The sequence below is a fragment of the Lygodium microphyllum genome, chromosome 29 (assembly GCF_053477565.2).
Source record: "Lygodium microphyllum isolate KBCC chromosome 29, Lygodium_microphyllum_v1.1.10, whole genome shotgun sequence".
In the NCBI taxonomy this organism is placed as follows: domain Eukaryota; kingdom Viridiplantae; phylum Streptophyta; class Polypodiopsida; order Schizaeales; family Lygodiaceae; genus Lygodium; species Lygodium microphyllum.
In genome coordinates, this window is record NC_141163.1 from 59,849,826 (window position 1) to 59,862,107 (window position 12,282).

Below are 12,282 nucleotides of genomic sequence, written 5' to 3' on the forward strand. Positions count from 1 at the left end.
TGCTGGCAACCATTGACCTACCATTCTCGAATGAGGAAGGACCACATCAGCAGGCTGCTAAAACTGCCACTGTGCCAACTGAGGAGCCAGTTGTGCTGCTTTGCATGATGGTAGGAAGCTTGCTCAACCCAAGCAAACCGGCCTTGTCTCGCATCCCCAACAACAAACTAGAGCTTCAGGAGATCGTAGAGTATTTGACCAATAAATTGAATGGCAATTTGGCCGCTAACTTAAAGCCTCTACGTGACCTTTTAGCTAAACCAGAATGGAAATGGAACAAAGTCCATGACCTGAACTTGTTATATAACTGGGCTTTAGTTACTGACGACAAGGAGAGTGAACAGGGAAGCTTAGGGGATGATGAGCAGTCAGAAGAACATGACCCAGACAATGAGGAGTACGAGGACAGGCGCTTTGCAGGAGAAGAGAGTGAAGAAGAGGTAGACACGATAGAGTACGACACGGAGGGAAAAGCGATAGAGCAAATCAGGGCAGACTTAAGGCCTAGGAAAGAAGGGCTCAGTCGAAATGAAAAAGGAGTCATACTAATGGAGTGTGACAGATTCTGGCTAGAACGAATAGAAGCCGTAGTTTATGAGCAAGCTGGAGTAGCACAACGATAGGTAATCCCAGTGCTCAAGACAGATTCACCTACGGAAGTAAGACCCCCTAGGGAAACACCTTCCTCAAGTGAAGGATGCGAGTTCAACTCAGAGTCAAAAGCTAGTACTGAGAGTGATCCCGAGATACCGCAACCCTCTGAGGTCAAACACACCAAGGGAGACTTGCCAGTCCACCTGAGGCGCAGGAGGATAAAAGACGATGCCAGGAAGCAAGCAAGGGGCTCAGAAGTGGAAATGCAGAGGAAACCACAGGATCTACCCAAACGGTTTACAAAATTTAAAAAGGGTGACAGAGTGGTGGTCCTGCTAGGTGCAAAAAGACAAGGTCAGACTAATGAACTGATAAAGGGACCCGCCAAAGTCAATGAGGTTAACTTGGCTGGGAAAGACGAAAAACCAAGACCAGTATTCGTCGCAGATGACTTGGCGGAAGAGGAAGAGACCAAACTTGTTGCGCTCCTGCAAGAGTACATCGTCGTGTTTGCCTAGACATTGGAAGAACTTAAGGGAGTTGACCCTAGGGTCATGACTCATAACATCCCAATGATTCCAGATGCAGTGCCAACAAAACAATGACCTTACCCCATGAATCCTAAACACGCCCATGCAGTGAAGGAGGAGATTGACAAACTCATGAGGGCAGGTTTCATATATGAGATCGAGCACACGGACTGGGTGTCACCTATCGTGATTGTCATGAAGAAAAATGGAAAAATCCGAGTGTGCGTAAACTACAAAAAAGTGAATGCCGCTGTGAAAAAGGGATAATTATCCTTTACCTTATACCGAGCACATGTTGGAGAGGGTAGCAGGGAAGGAAGCCTACAGTTTTCTGGATGGCGTCTCGGGTTACAATCAGGTGCAAGTGCATCCCGACAATAGGCACAAGACTGCCTTTGCCACGGAATGGGGCGTATTCGCCTACATTGTCATGCCTTTTGGGCTAATGAATGCACCCGCAACTTTCCAGCACCTAATGTGCACTATCTTTAAAGACACGCTTAGGCGTGAACTGGAAGTGTTCGTAGATGACCTATGTTTACACTCTAGTTGGGACGAACACTTGAAGAAATTGCGAGCTGTCTTTGAAAGGTGTAGGCTATACCACCTCTCGCTAAACCCCTTAAAGTGCCAGTTCTGGGTAAAACACGGATGCATCTTGGGGCATGTAGTGTCAAGGAATGGCATTGCCACTGACTTTTCCAAAGTTAGAGTCATTGTTGACCTACCGCCACCCAACAACTACAAGGGAGTTCAGTGCTTCTTGGGACACACTGGATACTATCGACGATTCGTGCTAAATTATGCATTAATAGCTAGACCTTTGTACAAGCTATTGATAGTGTTTGAGTGGACGGAGGAATGCCAGCGCGCATATGAAGAATTGAAAAAGGCTCTTACGACTGCACCAATCTTGCGAGCCCCAGACTGGAACGTAACGTTACATGTGCACATAGACGCCTCTAAGTTCGCTGTTGGAGTCGTGCTATGCCAGCTTGGTGAGCATAACTTGGATTACCCAGTGAGTTTTGCCAGCAGACAACTCACAAGAACCGAGATGAACTATACCACGATAGAAAGGGAGGGGTTGGCCATGGTATTTGCAGTAAAGAAATTTAGGCATTACCTGTTGGCCACTCCCTTTGTCTTCTTCGTTGACCATCAAGCCCTATTGTATCTTGTGAACAAGCCTTGCGCTACGGGGCGCATAGCTAGATGGTTACTCCTTTTACTGGAGTTTGACTTCTCTGTGGTTGTACGCAAAGAAAAGCAGCACTACATGGCTAATCACATGTCCTGCATACCCACAGGAGAAGCCACTGGACAAGGCATGCCTGATGATTTACCAGACGCCCATCTTTTTAACTTGTCTAGTGAATGAGAATTGTTTAGAGCGGATTTGATGCCATATTGGGCCGATGACATAGTGCAAGTGCTAGAAAATGGACTACTAGAGTGACCCATTGAGAAGGCCAGATTGAAGAGACTTATCCTGAAAATTCAGTCCTACCAACTGATAGCTGGCCAACTCTACAGGATGGGACAAGACGATTTATTGCGCAGATGTGTGTGTGAGCATGAGATGCACGATGCATTAAACGAAGCACATGGTGGAATCACTGGCGAGCATTTTAGTGGGGACACAATAGCCCAAAAGGTGCTACAATCCCAGCTATGGTGGCCCACCCTATTCCGCGATGCAGCTAGATTTGTAAAGCACTGCGATGAGTGCCAAAGGACCAAAGTGCCTATGCAAAAGGACAAGATGGAGATGACCCCTGTCATAGCCCAACAACCCTTTGAAAAATGGGGCATCGATTTTATTGGGCCTGTCAGTCCTGCAGCACAATATTCCCAAGCTCGATACATCATAGTGGCAACTGACTATTTAACGAAATGGGCAGAGGCACGAGCCACGAGGAAGAACGATGCTAGGACCACTGCAAAATTCTTGTGGGAGCAGGTCATTTCACGGTTCGGTTGTCCAATTGAACTTGTAAGAAACCAAGGCACACACTTCATTAATGAAGTGATTGCCCACTTGCTCACTACCTTCCTAATAATTCATCGGAAGTCCTCTCCCTATTACCCTCAGGCTAATGGCCAAGACGAATCCATAAACAAAATTCTAGTCAATGTGCTTACAAAAGTCGTGTCTACTTCGAGAAGTGACTGGGATAACAAGCTAATGGCACCCTTGTGGGCCTATCGCACAGCTTATAAAATGGCTATAGGAAAGACGCCCTTTAGGCTGACTTACGAAACTGAAGCCATTTTTCCCGTAGAATTCTTCATCCCTAGTTTGAGGCTAGCAGTCCAAGAACGTTGGGAGGAAAGAGAGGCTTGGACCAACCGCTTAGTAGAACTTGAGTGCTTAACGGAGACCTGACTCCTCACCACTCACTCTCTGATTTGCGAAAAGGCTCGACAAAAGATGTGGTTTGACAAGCATGTCACGTAGCGAGACGTCGAACAAGGGGACCTTGTTCTACTGTACTCGGTAAAAGGACATAAACAGAAGATGAAGTTTCAGGGGCTAGGGCCTTTCAGGGTACGCGTAATCGATAGGACCGGAAATGTCGAGTTGGAGACGCTTGACGGTGAGGGAATAGGCTTTTTTAATGGCAGCCACATTAAGAAGTACTATCCTCCTTCACATCCGTTACACGAGCCACCCATGCTAGAACCCCCACTGAATGTCCGCATGGCTACTGCAACTGACTTGACAGATCGGGACGAAGAAGTAGTGGCACCGGCATACCTGCGGATCACAATTGCAGCAGGAGCGGTGTATTCTTTCGACGCCTTGATTGATGAAGGTGCTGACTACAACATCCTAACACATGACCATTGGACACGCATTGGTCAATCGCAACTACAGCCCACTAACGCTCAACTCACCCCATTTGGGGGTACCGCTTACCCACTCCTAGGGAAATGCAAGGTGGTCGTTTCCATCGAGTCTGAAAGTTTACCGGTCTTCTTCCATGTGCTACCTGACACTAAGGACGATGGTAATGTATCACTATTAGGTCGCACTTTCAAGGAACAAACCAATTGTAATGTGGATTACAACCTAAATCACATACATCTTGCCATCGACAATGTGCGCATAGTGACGACTTTCAGCAAGGGCTACCCTAACTCCCCCACTTTTACAAAGCCGTCGATAGAAACCCCTACGACCACGCTTCAGCCCGAGTCTAAACAAACGGAAACTATGGCCTCGTGCTGAGTTCTCAACCTCAGACCCATGCCCACTAGGAGCACTCACAAGGCCAAAGAGTCCAAGTTTCTATGGGTGCCAAAATGGCAAAAACCACATCCAAGTAAACCACCCAAGTGTGATCCTAACCGTCCAAATTATCAACCGTCCCGAACCAAGAGGCAGTCTAGGCGCTATCGCTGTAGATGAACAACCATGCCGCGCTGGATTCCCAAAGACCTCTTGCGGGCACAAGGATACCACGAGGGCAATCCCTGGATTTGGGTGCCTAAAAAGGGCCAGCTGGAAAGGTCATCTACAAGCAATCTCACCCTAATGAGAAAGGTTTGCACAAGTGGCGCCCAGAACACAATTAACAGGCCAGGGATAGCGGTGCTAACAAGCCTCAGCTCATCTATTGACCAAAGCAAATGCCCCGGACCCTAAACCTACCTAATCTTGAGAACTTACAAACCACGATGACTACTCACTCAGAACCAAGTACAACCCCCATGCCTCTAGAGCTTCCTACAGCATCTCAAAGTGCTTCCCATTGTGAGGCTCGACCTGTGACACCGATGAGGAAGTCGCAACTATCTAGTCCACTTGCACCAGCCCCACCAGAGGGTCTTAAACCTTCATACGCAATACGACCTTTCCTCTCTTTGGCTAAGGGCCTTGCTGCAACTTCTGGGGATGATTTAATAACCTGCATTAAAATGTTAGATGAAACTTTCACTGCATTTGCTAGAAGCTACGAGAGGCTAGACCTAGGTCTTCTTGACGAAATGCTTGCTTCAGATGTTCGTGCATTACCATGCACTTGGGAGAAATACGAACTTATGACCACTAAAGTTCCCAAAATTGCTGCCGAACTGATAGCAAACGATGAAATCTCGAAGGATCAGGCTACACTCAGAAGACTTATCACTTTTTATCGTAAGCCTCCGCGTTCTGCTCCTGAACAAGAGCTGCAAGAGCTCACGTAGATGGCAAGCTCACCTTCCACATTCTTGTAGCAGTGGTTTATGCTAAGGATCCAATGGGAGAAAAAAGGTTGTTGCATAATGACCAATGCTGAGCAACGCAAGGCAATCAAAACTATCGAATATGACCCCACGTATGTGGCACCTATCTCGTTTAGGGTCTTGGCCATCACTCATGATCAGCATTTGGACGACCATGTGCTCGCCCACCCCTACATTGACCAATTCCTCACCCAAGAGGAATTACATGTTGCCAGTCGCCTCAGTACCGGAGATCTCTTCCACGACGTTTTGACCTACATTTCCCAAGTCTCCATCCAACCATCCACTCTGGATTGTCATGCTCAACTCGAATACAATCCAAACTTCTATGATTGGCTAGGTAAGTCAACCCACGCGAACAAGTGCTTACCTCGCCCTTCCTGTGCTAATCTTAGGAAGGATTCTTTGAAAGATTCCTGACAGACGGGGGAGCAAGGTGACCAAGAGTAGAGCAAAGATGAAAAGTTATGTTATCTAGCAAGCAGATTGTTATAATTAAGAAAGTTTCTATGGAAGAATATTGCAGAATAAAACAATAGCAATGGTCAAGCCTCTAAGCAAGTGTGCCCACTTTAAGCCCATCTATTCTTCTCTCAAACTTAGTTCTAATTAGAAATGCACCGATTGTTAGGCATTAAATGTTGGCATGGTGTATTGACAGGTCACCGCCATGGCAGGACATGACAAAGGAGGCAAACTACCATTCTCAGAAGAGGAAATTACCAAATTCGGCATCGCCATTGAGACACGCAGATTCAGTCACTTCACTTTCAAGCACACACTGAATCTGGATGAAGCCATCATGGAGGAACCCGCGATCAAAGACTTAGTGGATAGATGTCATCTCCACAAGTACGTGGAGAAGGTGGGGCAGGCAGTGGATTACAGTATGTGCACGGATTTCCTGAGGAATTTCGACAAAAGCAGGAACTGTGACACCGTCACAGTAAGGACAGGGGAGCAAGAAAGGAGAATCGAAGTGCCTCTCAATGCAACGATCATAGAAAAGGCCCTGGGGGTTGTGCCAAAGAAAGAGAGAAGGCCGAGGCGAGATGTTTACACCATGCTGGGGGTCAAGAAAGAAGCGGTGCATACTGTGGATGGAATCAACTTGGCTGACATCCCGGACTCGGTGGTAAAACTACAAGCAAAAATGATCCATACCCTCTTCTCGGGCCAGCGTTACAATGCGCTGATGAACATGATCGGGGTTCCACTATTGGAAAGCATAGCAGCAGGAACCCCTGAAGAAATAGACTGGAATGGATTCGTCCAGAAGACCATTCAAAGTTCAGCTGCCCTCCTCACTCCGGCGGAAGCACCAGCAGAAGGAGAGTCCCCTACCTCAACAGCGCGTTCCGCAAGGAAGAAACTTGCGTCGAAAGCGGCTACAATCAGATACGGGGGCATCCTGACAGCCATCATAGACGAAGCAATAAAGAATGAGGGCATCTTGGAGGAGGAAGTTGCGCATCAAAGCTCAGCTCACCACGGTAGAGGGGAATCAAGCGAAAGAACGGTAAGCGACAAGGGAGAGCAGGAAGTGGTGCTTCCACGAGTGACCAAACCCGTAGAACAAAGCAAAAGTGATAGGAGACATAAGGAGAAAAAAGAGAAATTAAGTAAGGAAGAACGTGCTGACATCAAAAAAGCTAAAAAAGAGTCTCGAAGGACCGAGGAAGAAAGGAGGAGGAAAGAGGAGGAGGAGCTCGCCAGAATAGGAGAGGAGTCGAAGAAGGCGGAAGAGGATAGGAAAAGGAGGGCAGAGGAAGAAGCCGACGAGCAGTGACTCAAGGAACTGGCCGAATTGGCGGAAGCTACCCGAAGGTCGGTGGAAGAGACCCATGGGCGTGGCAAACTCGAACCCGCAAGCCCTGGCCATAAAGTCGAAGCCAACACAAGTGTGGAAACAGCACCGGTGGTCATAGGCAAGGGCAAGTCCCTCCTACATCCACTCCCTCCCTCCTTTGTGCCAACAACAGCTGAAATTACGATCGCCACCGCTGCACAACCCACGCCTCCTCTCGACACGGCACAGCTCATGACCATGATGCAGATGCTCGTGAGCAAGGTGGACGAAATTGTCCCTGAAACTCGATTGAAGAGGCCCGCTGCTGCAGATACAGAGTCACGGCAAGACCCCAAATGACAAAGGCTGGAGGCATCGACCACCATGCCCAATACTCCCATACTTGCTGTCGCAGACTATGACACATATGTGGCCGAGTTACTGACTCAACTGGACAAGGAAAAAGAAGAAAAGAAGGTGGCCCTGTTGGAACTAGAGAAAGAAAAGGGCACGTCAGCGGCCCTCAGGCTAGAGGTCTCAAGGCAGGAAGCTACAGACGGAGAGAGATAAAGGCCCTGCAAAACCAGCTAGAAGAGAAAATGAAGCAAGCCCAAACCAATGAAAGCTACCTTAGGCAAAGGCTGGAGGATGAGGAGCAGAGCCTAGTGGCGGAACAAAGGAACATAAAACTTTTGATGCAGCAATACAGTGATCTCCATCAAAGGGTGGCCCAAGTGGAAAAGCTCTACCGGGAGGTTCAGGAAGGCAAAGCCATTGTTCCATAAGAACATGCAGCGAAGCCCCAGTCATGGCACAAGCAAGAAGAACAGGACAGGCTAATCAGGGAAATCGAATTCCTGAAAAATGAAGGGCCGGGGGTCTCAACAGCTGAAGCAAAATGACTACAGGATGAAGTGCAAAGATTGCAAGATGTGCTGGAGACCTCCCAGGAAGATGTGGAAGCCCTCATGGCCATGAACTTTAATCAGAAGAGGCTGCTCCGCGCTGAAATCCAGAGCCTAGAATAGTTGGTCCAAGAGAAATCAGAAATCCTGACCGAAGCGCACCACAAGCTCAGCATTGTTGATCAAGCAAGAGGGATTGCTGAAGAACAGCTCGCTCAGAAACTAAAAGAAAGAAACCAGTTATGGTTCTTATCAAATGAGCAGCAACAGGTGGTAACCACCCTGGCGGGCCAGCTAGAGGAACAAAGGCAAAAGATGGAGGAGAGAGCCATGGAGTGGGAAAGAAAGAACTTTGACAGGGTGAGGGATTTAACAGAATGGCTTGTGGTGGCAGAGTGTGAAAGAATGCTGGCCGAGGCTAGGGTTGAGGCTGTAGAGATAACCACTAAGACCCAATGACAGGCCTTTCTCAACACGGTGCTCCACGTGACGCAAGCCGAGGGCGATGATACAGTGGAACAGGTAAAAAGAAAGTTGGAGCTAAGCACCCGGGTGCTACGATACGGCCTTCAAGAGCGGGAGCTTCCAACAAGTACAAGAATAACTAAAGAGCAACAGTTCTACTACCTGCGCTGTATGGGCCTTTCTGCTGCGGAGCTCAAGGAGTTGGGTTTTCAGGAGCAGGAGCAGCCACCGCCACCACCACCAGTTGTTCTCCTGTGGTAGAGAGAAATGTCGAAGAGGGCCCGGACTTCGAGCAAGATGAGGATGAAGAGCCACAAAGATACCGAGTTCACCTCAACCAGAGATCCCACAAGAGGAACCTGTCGACGCTGAGCTACCTGAACGCATAATTGCAGCAAGGAGAAGGAGGCAAGAGCTGGCAGAGGAGGCCCAACGTCGAGCGCAATACTTCCACGACAACTTCCTGAGGAGCCCATGCCACTGCGAAATGATACACATCCTGTAGATTGGCCCCATGAGTTGATCATATGGTGCCAGAGAGAGCTACATAAGAGTCCATTCGAGCTTTCATTCGCTTTTCCATGCTCCCTGGACCGGGCCCTACCTCTAGGAGTCATAGCCAAGATCAAAGATATGGCTAACGAACTCGCAAATAGATGGATGGAAGAGAGAAGCATGATAATAACCAGGTGGAGACAAGAGCCACGAGAATACTGGGAAGACAAGGTCGGTCTAGTTCCCAAATCTGTCCAAGGCTACGAGGCACAGCCGAAATGGCGGAGGAGGATTTGGGACACCAATTTTGATGCTTGGACCGCATTTTGTAGCTCCCTCCCCGAAGAGCGCAATGATCTCATCTACATGCCCTACCCCCGTAGGCATGGAGTGGATTACAACAGAGATTTGCATGGGGATTTTGACTTCCCGAGAATCTATAATGTAAATGCTAGAAGCCCGAAGGAGTGCTTAGTATTTAGGGTAGAAGATCTGCTTCCCTCCATAAATCGTTTCCTTGTAGATTTCTCTTCCTGCCCCGATCCAGCATTCTTAACCACTTGTAATTACCTCCGACTTCTCAAATTCCTGCTGCTCCAAAAACCTGCAGCAGAGGAAGCCCATCTCCCTCCACTCTTTTTTTATCTTAACCTAGGAATAGATAGTAGAGCCATGATGAGGTTGATGATGCGCGCTACTCTCCTCCCAGCCTTCTGCTTAGAGCTATTAGAAAATATGAGTGACACCCATTTTGCAAGGTGTAATCACCCCTTTGTGTCCACCACTCCTCTAAGAGCTAGGGTCGGTATTAAGGAATACCTACAAAGTGGCGCATTTTAATCACGAGGCCTGCGACCACCCCGTGACTAAATAGGTGCCCCATACCTTGCCCAATGTACTTTCTCTCATTCACCCAAAAAAAAAAAACGAAAATAAAAGAAAAGGAAAGAAAAGAAAGTGCTTGCTGTCTTCAATTACTATTATGGTGCACCATACTCACTGCATCTAGAGTCCTCTCTAGCCCCTCCCCCACTTCACACTTAGGGCACATCAAGGGCAGGACTTTCGGACCTGCCACCCTGAGTTTCGCACCGCACCTCAGAAGCCTCACGAACTAGGTCCTCAAGTGTGGGACATTACCAAGGACTTGCCCAAGGTTAGACCCATCTCCCAGTTCCACTGGCACGGGCACCATGCACTACACAGTGAGACAGACACACCCCCTAGGGAGTGCACCACTTTTCTTGCAACTTATGTTCATATGTCAAGAACGGGCTGCTTGGCTGAAGGCGATCATCTACTACATCCTCCAATGACAATGAATTTTTCCAGAAGTCGGACATGACCCCATTATTGCAACTTCAGGAGCTTCGTTGTGAAGGTTTCAATGGCTCAACAGATTTCATGTTGACAACCATCAGCCTACTGATGGGCTGCCATTGGCATAGATCTTGGAACCTCACCGTCCGATGATCCATGCCCACTGCCTCATGATCTATGGATCGCTTATTAGCACCACAAGCCTGAAGATTTTCAACTCAAAACTGAAGGTCCTCTACTCCCAGACAAGGGTTTTCAACCTAGGCCACGGTTTTTCAAGGCAAACAGCGTTCTGGGGGTTTCTCCAGAATAAATCCCTCCAATACCATCCTCCTAAGGGACTGCTTCTTGTTTCAAGCGTTTCGGATACTCAAACGACGACCGGCTCCATAAGGGCGCCAGAACAGTGAGAAAGATGTCGAGAATCGTCAGGAAGACTAAAGCACGCTGGAATCTCTCCTGGTCATCGTCATCAAACCCCATCACCTCTCATTCACAAGCCTCAGTGTCCTCTACCCACCTGTTACTCCTAGCAATAGCATCATCTATCCCACTACTTCCCACCACAGTGCCATGGTACTGGCACTCATCTAGGAGGGGGGTAATGTTAACCCCAACATGAAGAAAGCAAAGAAAGCGGAAAAGACGCAGGGCAAAGGCGGAAAAAAGGTAGCCCGACTCAAGAAAGCAGAGGAAAAAAGACCAAAAGTGCAAGGGCAACCTTAAAAGTCCAAGGCAAATGCCAAAGGGGAAATGCGCATTTTAAAATGGAAAAGGCACACCCTAAAATCTTGTAAAAGAGCACCGGGCTCTCACCCGCTGTGCAATTTGTAAATGTAGACAGGCGGTGGAAAGGAAGCAAGGAGGATAGACGGACAATGAGAAAAGGGGCCTAGGCTAATGGCCGGCCATGTAAAAAAAGGGGGATGACCGCCCATGGAAATTAGGGTATGTATATAAAGTTAAAAAGTGAATGAGAAGCTCATTCTCGTGTGTGGCAGAAAGCGTCTTCTTCTTCTCCTCTTGTTTCTTGCCTTCTTGCCTCCTTGCTTGTGCTTGAGAGAGGGATTGAGAGAGTGTGAGGGAGTGAGGTAGTGATCGTGTGAGGGTGAGGGATCTTGGAGAAGGAGCTCTCCATCTTCTGCTCCTCTCCTCTCTTCTCTTGTCTCGTATGTGGCTATAGAGGATGAAGCTCATGGGAGAGGGATTGAGGTCGCTTGAGCTTGCCTCAAGGATCGTGGAGCTGCAGGGGTGCAAGAGAGAGGAAGGTACTCGATCGAGCATCAAGGTAAGCTCACTATACCCGTAAGGTAGGCATTGCGCGACGATTATGTGAGAGGTAGCCATGGCTGCTCGGTTCGAAACACTTGAGCAATAAGTGGTCCGTAGGTCTCGGGGTAGAGCTTGAAGAGCTCCCACATACATGATACACACCATGTGCTAGTTGCAAAATAGCGTTGGAAATATGTGTTTGGGCTTAGAGGCTCTATTTTGCAATTCGTTCCAAGTACATTCAATGGTTCAGCTTCCAATTACACTCCCACTACAAATCAGTTGAGATGGGATGGAATAGATACCCATGCATATGCACTAATTGCACTTTCATGCAAGAGACTCATCACACCACATATATGATTGCACATAATGATTAAAAAAATATGTTTGACTCTTTGAATCGGGTGTGAAATGAAGCATTTGTAGCTTCCTTACAAAAGCAACTTAAGCTTGAGTATATGACAAAGGGAGATTTTGTGGATGTTTAGATCACAAGAATCAAGTACCTCAAGGAATAGTTGGTCATCATTAATATCATTCTAGATGCATCTCTTATTTCTACATTTTTGGTTGATCGACTAAATTTTTTCCACTCTCTTTGATTGTTAGCAAAGGGTAATGCTAATGTGTACTCATTTGATGAGTTGGTACCCTTACTATTACAAGAAGAGCAATC